This window comes from Delphinapterus leucas, chromosome 15, assembly GCF_059928025.1.
Source record: "Delphinapterus leucas isolate spDelLeu-1000000601 "Yukka" chromosome 15, BTC_Dleu_Yukka2, whole genome shotgun sequence".
Classification (NCBI taxonomy): domain Eukaryota; kingdom Metazoa; phylum Chordata; class Mammalia; order Artiodactyla; family Monodontidae; genus Delphinapterus; species Delphinapterus leucas.
In genome coordinates this window covers 50,503,289-50,512,978 of record NC_143143.1, presented here as the reverse complement: position 1 = coordinate 50,512,978, position 9,690 = coordinate 50,503,289, and the positions used below count along the sequence as shown (strand labels likewise).

Genomic DNA, 9,690 nt, shown 5'->3' with positions numbered 1-9,690 from the left:
GGGATAAATTAGGAGTTTGAGGTTAACATATACACACTACTACATATAAAATACATAATCAGGCTTCCCTGGTGGTGCAGTGGTTAAGAATCTGCCTGCCAATGCAAGGGACATGGGTTCGAGCCCTGGCCTGGGAAGATCCCACATGCCACAGAGCAACTAAGCTTGTGCACCACAGCTACTGAGCCTGAGCTCTAGAGCCCGCAAGCCACAACTACTGAGCCCACGTGCCACAACTACTGAAGCCTGTGCACCTAGAGCCCGTGCTCCTCAACAAGAGAAGCCACCACAATGAGAAGCCTGCGCACCACAATAAAGAGTAGCCCCCGCTTGCTGCAACTAGAGAAAGCCTGCTCACAGCACCAAAGACCTGACACAGCCAAAAATAAATAAATAAAAATTAATTAATTAATTAAATTAAATATATAATCAACAAGGACCTACTGTATGGCACAGGAAACTGTACTCAGTATTCTGTAATAACCTATACGGGAAAATAATCTGAAAAAGAATGTATATATGTATATCTATATCTGAGTCACTTTTTTGTACACTTGAAACTAACACAACATTGTATATCAACTATACCCCAATAGAAAAAAAATTAAATTTAAAAAATTAAAATAAATTTTTAAAAAGATAATGGTTTAACAGCCTACTCCAACATGTATTTTTATTCCCTTTGATAGCTAATCCAGTGTCTCCCCACACCTCCACCAGTTGTTTCATATACGTGTTCAAAAGTCTGTTCTTGTATCCCCTGTCCTTGAAGTAACCATTGAGTGTGATATTGTTCTTTCCAACTTTTTCTTATGCTTATTCTGAAATCTGTGTATATTATAAATATATATATATAATTTATATTAATAAAATGGTATCAGGCTACACATATTGGACTAAAACTTGATTGTTCCATTTAAAAATGTACATCTTCCCAGGTTGTTATTTATGTACTTACTTATGATTGCTGAATATTAGCAACCTTTTTAATACTGGCAAACTTTTTTCAACTTGGTAAGTAGAAAACGATATCTCATTTTACTTTGCATTTTGAAAATTACCTGTGAGTTTAAATGTTGTTCATAGAGCAAAATATTTTAACCTAGTAATAGAAAACATATTCAGAATTCAGATGTTTCTCAGAAACCCTACAGCTGAGAATTGCTAAGAAATCTTTCCTTGAGTGACTCTTCTTGAATTTTTCTCTATTTGTAATTCTTTAGATTGCCCACATATTCCGAAATTTATGAGCCAATCTTCTAAGTGTAGGAGGAAGACATTCAAAAGAAAAAACATAATTGTTTTTAAAGTACACTAGAAATTAATATTTCAAAATATATATATTCTAAAACCTAAGTACCATTGGTCACCAGATGGCTTGAGAGCATCTCATGTGTCAGACATTATTGCAATTAAGGCCAATGTCAGCCCTTCAAACCTGTAGAATTATAGCTCTAGAAAAAAGTAGTTCAAGGCTTCTCAAACCTTAAAGTATTTATGAATCACTGGACATCTTGATAAAATGCAGCTTTTGAGTCAGTAGTTCCAGGGTGGGGCCCAGGATTCTGCACTTCCAAAAACTCATAGGTGATGCTGATGTCACTGGTCCAAAGACCACGCTCTGAGCTAAGAAGGCATTAAAGACCTCAACTAGTTTAGCTCCTCATTTTATAGACACACAAAAAAACAAATAATACACCCTGCTATCTGTTTTTTAATTTAAAGAAGCACACAGAATTTGCTTAAATATTTCAAGCCAACAAACATCCTATTTGCGTGACATAAATAATATTTGAACAGACTGTAATGAGTAATATAACATCTGTAGCTCTTAGAAAATAAAACACAGTTAATTAGGGATGGCATGAAATATGTAATCATTACTTTTAATGTCTTGTTCTTTCTAGGTCATTCAAACTGCCATCTACACGTGCATAACAATGAAATTTTCATAAACAAGCCGAAACACCCAGAGGCATGGAGGGTTATAATGCTTCAATAATGCATGTATTATGACATTATAACCTCAGAAAACATAGATTTCATAACTCTAAAGCTCAACCTTGAAGAGGATAAACATGTTATTCAACGCTATAGCATTCCAACACTTGTTCAAATGTCTTTGGAGCTTGAAATCTAGAGCCACCAAAATGTTTAAGAATTAAATTGAAAAATGTTCTTTCAAAATGCGTTAGCCAACCAAGCACAAGCGTTTTTGCCATTGTGGCAAAACTGACCATTGCCTTTGTTGGTCTCATCGTGGTCCATCAAGGAGCATCCTTTACTCCCTGAGTGAAGAAATTTGTGGAGTCAGCTTCTTTCTAGCTTTGACCAGATGTGATTTCTCTCTCCACAATAACATCCTGTCAATAATTTACTTGTCACACTTACAGAATTCTGTATTTTACTTGCTCTGATTTTGTGTGAAGTTTTTCCTATTTCATCCTTAGATTATCCCTAAAATTTAGCAACTGCATCTCAGCTCCTCTGTATTCTCAACAGTGCCCATCCAAGGGCTGTGAATATCAATAAACATTTTTCTGAATCCACAAATCCCTACAAAAATCTATAGCCACTGGCATAAATACTGTACATCCCAAGGAAATGTGGAAGTTAAAGGAGGAGAATCATCAGCTGAGGAATGAGCCTATCAGAGTTCTCAAAAATTCAACAAGAAGATCCAGAAGAGTCCTAAACATTTCTTCATTTCTTTACGAATGGTTAATTCCTTACCAGTAGTGAGTCAGCAGCAATGATCTAATTTTCAGATGTTCACACCTTTGTTCATTGGAAGCCAAGACGAGATCAGGATGGTTTCAGAAGAGCAATCAGGCTGGGAAGGTGTGTGAGGAACCATTGGAAAAGGCGAAACGGGGAAGCTCGTCATTCTGGAATGTGGACCTAAGAAGTACTGGGTTTCCCAGAAAGCTGAGCTGGACACAGAGTGTGTATGCAGGAAGTTTACTCTGTGTGGTTCCATCCCAAGGAACTGGAGTAGGAGACGAAAGGGTATAACAAAGAAGATGGGTTATGAAGCCAAGCGTCACCTTGGGCAATTGCGGCTCAACCCTCCAGGGGGCGCTCTAAGAAGCTGCGGAGAGTACACCTCAAAATCGTCCTCCAGAAGGACGAGCGAGAAATTATCCATCAGCTTTCTTGTCCCACAGATCAAGAGTTGCCCCAGGGGGTGTGCATGACCTTTGCACTACCAGGATTGCACATGTTTCAGAACAGCTAAGTGGCTTCCAGAAGGCATCTTAAGAGATGGCAAAGAGAAGCTGCAGGGCAGAAAGCATGAGATAGTTGCTGTTGTTGATGCAAGGTGCTGTCAGGTGATGGCTTCACCAAGCTGGTTGCTGTAAAATTTCGGGTCAAGAGGATGTGACCTGGGGCACGAGAAGCGGCTGACACCAGCTCTTAAAAGCACATGAGTCTAATGCAAATATGTCTGCTCTGGAAATAATGAGCACAGTCTTATACCCATCCTTTCTGGACAATAGTCAGAGAAAGGGGCACTCAGACCAAGGGGCGGCCAGAGACAGAAACCAGTTGGGAGCAGAAGAAGCCAGGACATCGGGGGCATTGCCCTTGCCTAGGACCAACACCTTCTCTGTGCTTCAAACACAGACCAACCCCTGGATAGGAGTTTTTCTTTCTCTCTATTCACATTTCTGGTATTTGGTTGCTACTTATTTTAACTTTCCCTCTCTGGCAGAGCAATGCCATCTGCCAGCCATTTTTTTTATCTTCACATAAATTACTTTATTATTTTACGTGCTCTGAGTTTTGTGCATTTCAGGGAACACCCTCAGCTTTTTCTGCTCATGACCTGTCTTAGTTTGGGTTGCTCCAAAAGCCGACCCTGAGGCAGGGATATGGCTACAAGTGGTTTATTTGGGAGGTGACTCCAGAAGTGCCACAAGGGAGGGGGGACTGAGGGAGAGAAGGGAAGGCAGTAAGAGTGTGCGCATGAGCAGATTATTGGTGCCTCAGTCTTGCTAGAAATGTGCCCCACTGAGCGACAGGGAAGCAGGGGTGTCTCTGCACAGGCTCCAGTTCACTGGGTGAAGATTGCTACTGAGAGCGTTAACGCTTCCCTGCATGCACCATGCAGGCTGAGAAAACTCCCTTAGTGCCAAGAAAGCTTCCAGGCAGAGAGGCCAGCAGAGAGGTGTGGATGGTCCAGGGTGTGAGCGGGGTGAACTACAGCTGCTGTGAATCCAGGAGGTGGCTGAGAGGATATGGATTGGGGCACCAGGAGGTTTTACCATACACTCTGAGATTATTTTGCAAAGGGCAAAATGTCCAAATACAGAGAAAAACAACAGCAACAACCTCCTCTGGCATCTATGTGGAAAGAATAGTTACTTATTAAAGGGTTAGAGATGATTAAACTTAACTCTGAAACTGAGATTACTTATTAAACTTTACAAAAACTTCAAGATGGCATCAGATCCCCTTAATGGAAATCTCCTTTGCTATGACTAAAGAACAAATTGGGAAAGCAGCCAACATCATGTTTATTGCTCTGGCCTATAAATTAAAAACCTCACCGAACTATATTAGATAACCACCACTTGGCTCTCTTCCTATATGAACACAGGAAACCATTGGGGTTGTGTGATTCTCTTGTACTGGTCATCGTTCTGGACCATCACCAAGGTGGAGCCACTCTACGATTAGAAGGGTTTCGCCCCTCTTTTTCTCCACCCCATGCTTTCTGATGGAAAAGCCAGATGACAATGTATGAAAACTTGACTGGACTTGAATGCAGTGGGTTTCACTGAGGTTAGAAGCCTGGACAGAGCCCAAAGGATTGGCTAGGAAGGAGTTACTCTCAGTGGCTTCAGAGATTAAAAATTCACCCCAATTCTTTATTTCCTTCCAATTCTTTATTTCCTTTTACTAAAATTATAAATGCACACCTCGGCCATGGCTTTAGAGTGGTCTTTATTGTTGGTTCATTGCATCTAATTCTAACCCAAATCCTTATGTATGCAATGCTGGAAAACCCATTCCCCCTCTGCCTGTGCTCACCCTAACACGTCTCCGGTCCTGTTGGCCAGAAGAGCTTTAGAGGTTTTAGATGTTGCACCCTTGGAGCCATCAGTACCGGGCCCAGGACTTTGCGTCCCTCAGCAGCAGATGGATAAGTGCAGCACTCCGTCCTTTCTAACGGCTGCCCTTCAGGGTCTTCTTGGCCACGGAGATGAAGCAGCTCCGCAGGGCCTTGAACTCCTGCGTGCAGAGGTCTTTCCTTAGGCGGCCGCCACGGGTCACGGACACCTGCATGCACCTGCCTTGGCCATGGTCCCGGCCCCACAGACCACCAGGTGCTCAGGGAAGGTGAAAAGTACACTTCTCACGTGTCCCCACACCACTCGGTTCCCTGACATGAGTAAAAAACCAAATTTACTGAAAAAAATTGAAGATAGTCAAAGATCTAACCCGTTGTACCCCCATATACTCTAATTTGACAGCAAGATTTGCTTGTTTGGGAGGGAGATTTTTATCAAAATTTTAATTAGTGAGTAATCTCTTTGGCATTTACAATCTATTCAAGCACATTAAAAAGAAAACATGAAAATAAAAACCACTGATATTATGTCTAACAAGCAGCAATACAAGGGTAGACATTAAGCTCAGTGCAAATATACTGAATAAAATATTTTCAAATTCACTGTATCAACATCTTGCAATATTAACAATGTGTAGTGACGGAGGAAGGTTTATTTTAGGAATGCAAGAACAGTGTAAGAATAGGAAGTGTATCATCCCTCCCCTGTTCAAAACTCTCCCAGGGCTCCCATCTCACCTCCTCACTTCCTCTCTCCCACCCCCTCAGGCTGCTTGCAGTCATTCTGGTCTCCTTGCTCTTCACAATAGGTAGGCTCCTACCTCGGGACCCACTGCTCTCTCTGCCTGGAAAGCTCTTCTCCAAAGTATCTGCTTCACCTTTGTCAAGTCTCAAATGCCACCTTCTCACCAAAGCCTACTCTGATCACCTCCTTAAAATGGCAGCCCTTTCTCACACCAATTAGGATGGCTATCATCAAAAACAAATTTTAAAAAACCACCACCAACAAAAGAATAGGAAGTGTTTTTATGCTAAATCACTGTAGAATAAATGAGCAAAACATCTTAATCGTTGTTGGAAAAGTATTTGATAGAATGTCTTAGTCACCCCTGATTTTAAATTTTAAAAATTAGGAAGTTGGGCAATGAGATGTCCTAAATTTGACACGGTGTTTTCAGGAAAACTATGGCAAACATCAATGATAAAAATGTTAGGAGTATTCCCATAAAATAAGGCAAGAATACCACAAATCCCCATTATTCAAAATAGTCTTAAGAGCCCTAGAAAAGAAGACCAAAATATTAGTAAATACTGGGGAATATTTAACAATTTTACATTAAAATTCAACATAATGAAATAAAAATTGACAAATATGACAGAAATATGACAGATTCTCAAGGTGTCTAAAAGTAAGATAAACACACACAAAGTACAGACATTTTAATGTGCCAGCAATAACCAATATAAAGATATCATTCAAAACAGCAACAAAATTATATTGTCCTCCCCCCAAATTTTGAAACATAATATTTAAGGGCAGAGAAATAGACCTAAATGCATAAAAGTAAGTAATATGGATTGTAGCGGGGAGCCTCAAGTTTTTAAAGGTTTACATTTTTTTCCTAAATTAATCTATTGATTACCTAAAGATAATTTTATACAAAGCTGTTCAAGTTGATTCTAAATGTTATTTGTAAGAGTGAGTGGCTAAGAATAGCAGGAAAATTATAATAAAGATAGCATTTAAATCACTAGGGGAATAATAAATAAATGATATTTAGACGTGTAGTAGATGTTATTATTATTCCACTTATACTGTTGAGGAAACTGAGATATAAAGAAGTTGAATAATGCCATGTAGCTGCCATGTGGTGAAACCCAGGATGCCAACCCAGAGCCAGTGCTCCTCACCAGCATGCTGTACTGTCCCTGGCAAAAATGTGTGTGTGTACATATATTAGACATAGAGTCAATACCCAACATATACAAAGAGTTCCCATCAATCAATACAAAAAACATAAGTAACTTAATAGAGATAGATATGAGAAAAGTATATAGAAGCAATTTTCAAAAGAATAAATAACAAAAGGTGAATAAATATATGGGAAAAAAATGTTCAAGCCCCAAGTGGGGAAATGCAATTAAAAATAACTACAAAAGGGCTTCCCTGGTTGCACGGTGGTTGGGAGTCCGCCTGCCAATGCAGGGGACACAAGTTCATGGCCCAGTCCAGGAAAATCCCACATGCCGTGGAGCGGCTGGAGCCATGAGCCCTGGCCACTGAGCCTGCGCGTCCGGAGCCTGTGATCTGCAACGGGAGAGGCCACAACAGTGAGAGGCCCGTGTGCTGCAAAAAAAAAAAAAAAAAAAAAACAAAACAAAACAAAACAAAAAAACTACTAAAGTCCATAAGGTTCATGAATATTTTAAGAGTTCTGATCTCCAGTGTTTAATAAGGAAGTGGAGAAATAGCCTCCCACCCAACATTCACGGAAGTCAGTTTGTCATTATTTGCCAAGATTAAAATGTACTTTAACTTAGCTATTAGCTAAATTAAATACTCACATATGTACAAAAATGTATGTAAAAATGCTTGCTATTTCTAAAAGTGACCAATGGAAATAATAAAGAATAATAAATAAAAAAATAATAAAGAATTATTGTCAGAATGGAATAGCCACAAAATTAAATGAATACTGATATGGAAAGATGTCAATTTGGAGTTGATAAATTTTTTAAAAAAGCAAGCAGGAGAAAATTCCATACAATATGATTCTCTCATATTTTATATGTGTGGAATTTGCACATATGTTTGTGTATCTAAATGCATTTAAAAGCTCAATAAATACCAAGGTATGCATTATACTACTCTTGTTTATTTTTATTTATATATACAAGTGTTTATTATACCAAAGTATTATCCACAGAGGAAAGAGGTTGATGGAGGAGAAAGGTGGAGAATGAATATGGATTTTTCACTTTTACTCAATCTATTTCTATAATTATTGAATGTTTTATAACTACACACTACTTATGTAATTTATAAGAAGACAATAAATATGACAAAAATTGTTTCCAAAAATGAAAAGAAAATGCACAGAGCAAAAATATTATATTTGGTCAGCATATTGTTTTTTGGAGAATTTTTTTAACATCTTTATTGGAGTATAATTGCTTTACAATGTTGTGTTAGTTTCTGCTGTATAACAAAGTGAATCAGCTATATGTACACATATATCCCCATATCCCTGCCCTCTTGCGTCTCCCTCCCACACTTCCTATCCCACCCCTCTAGGTGGTCACAAAGCACGGAGCCGATCTCCCTGTGCTATGCGGCTGCTTCCCACTAGCTATCTATTTTACATTTGGTAGTGTATATATGTCAATGCTACTCTCTCACTTCATCCCAGCTTACCCTTCCCCCTCCCAGTGTCCTCAAGTCCATTCTCTACCTCCACGTCTTTATTCCTGTCCTGCTCTAGGTTCATCAGAACCATTTTTTTGGGGGGGGTCAGCATTTAACTAGCAAATTACCATTTCTGTTTCCTGGTATCTACCGTAATGAGGTAAATTCTTGCTACTCAAAGTAGCAAGAGGTCCTTGACAAGTAGCAATGGTATTACCTGGGAGCTGGTTAGAAATGCAGAATCTTAAGCCTCACCTCAGATCAGCAGAATCTGTATCAAATCCCCAGGTGATTGTTGTGCGCAGGAAAGTTTGAGTAACCTTGCTCTAAAGCATTTAGCATTTTGATTTCTGCTTTAACCACTGAAAAAGCAACTGTTTAAAAGTAAAATATTTTTCCTAATATATGAAAGATATTTGAAAGTATCTTCAAATATCAGAGACAATTTGTAAAGATAGTTCTTTCACAATATTAAAAATATTTTTAATGTTAAAGTGTTAAACACAAAACAAATTTTTCAGTAACTAGGGAGGCAAGACCACTGACTAAAAACAAAACAATATTAGCATATTTCAAGCAGAGCAGGTTGAACTTTGTAAATTACGATTTTTCCTCCATCAAAAATCAGTGTTTGCACTTCCTGAGAGGAGAGTCAGCTGCCGAGCCCCAGCTGTCTGGATTCTCCATTCCCAGGTGAACCGCAAGGTGCGTCAAGAGACAACATGGAGACGTAGCCACCAACTTAGTTCCTCATTATCAGGCACTACAGAAGCCTCGACTTCCTGCTTTCACACATAAATCCATCCCCTTCACAACCTCTCACATTAATCCCACCCAAATTCCCACCTAGCCTTCCCTAAAGGAAGCTCCCTGGACCAGGTATGACTCCACCTCTAATTATTCTGGCTGCATTTTCCTGTGTTTTTCCTCATTATACTACCATTAGCATGAGGAGCAGGCTCCTGTTGCCTGGGCAACCAGAAGCAGCACTGTGCACTGTGCCTGGTGACTGGATCCTACTTCTGTTTTTTCTTTTACACTCTTGAATACTCTCACTTTTATGATCAAAAGAATGCAATCCTTTCTGCGGTTCTACCTCTTTTCTTGTATTGTGGTTCTCTCTGTAGTGTCCAGCTAATTTGTCGAATTTCTCTTGGATTTATTACTTTAATGTCTCTTATTTCCAGTAGCTAATGCTGCTAATGCT

The 9,690-nt window shown here is 39.3% G+C and overlaps 1 pseudogene; it reads right to left on the bottom strand.

Annotated features, from left to right (window-relative positions):
* Positions 1-3,863: 3,863 nt before the first annotated feature.
* On the bottom strand, positions 3,864-6,665 carry LOC149747457 (NADH dehydrogenase [ubiquinone] 1 alpha subcomplex assembly factor 8 pseudogene; annotated as a pseudogene).
* Positions 6,666-9,690: the final 3,025 nt, after the last annotated feature.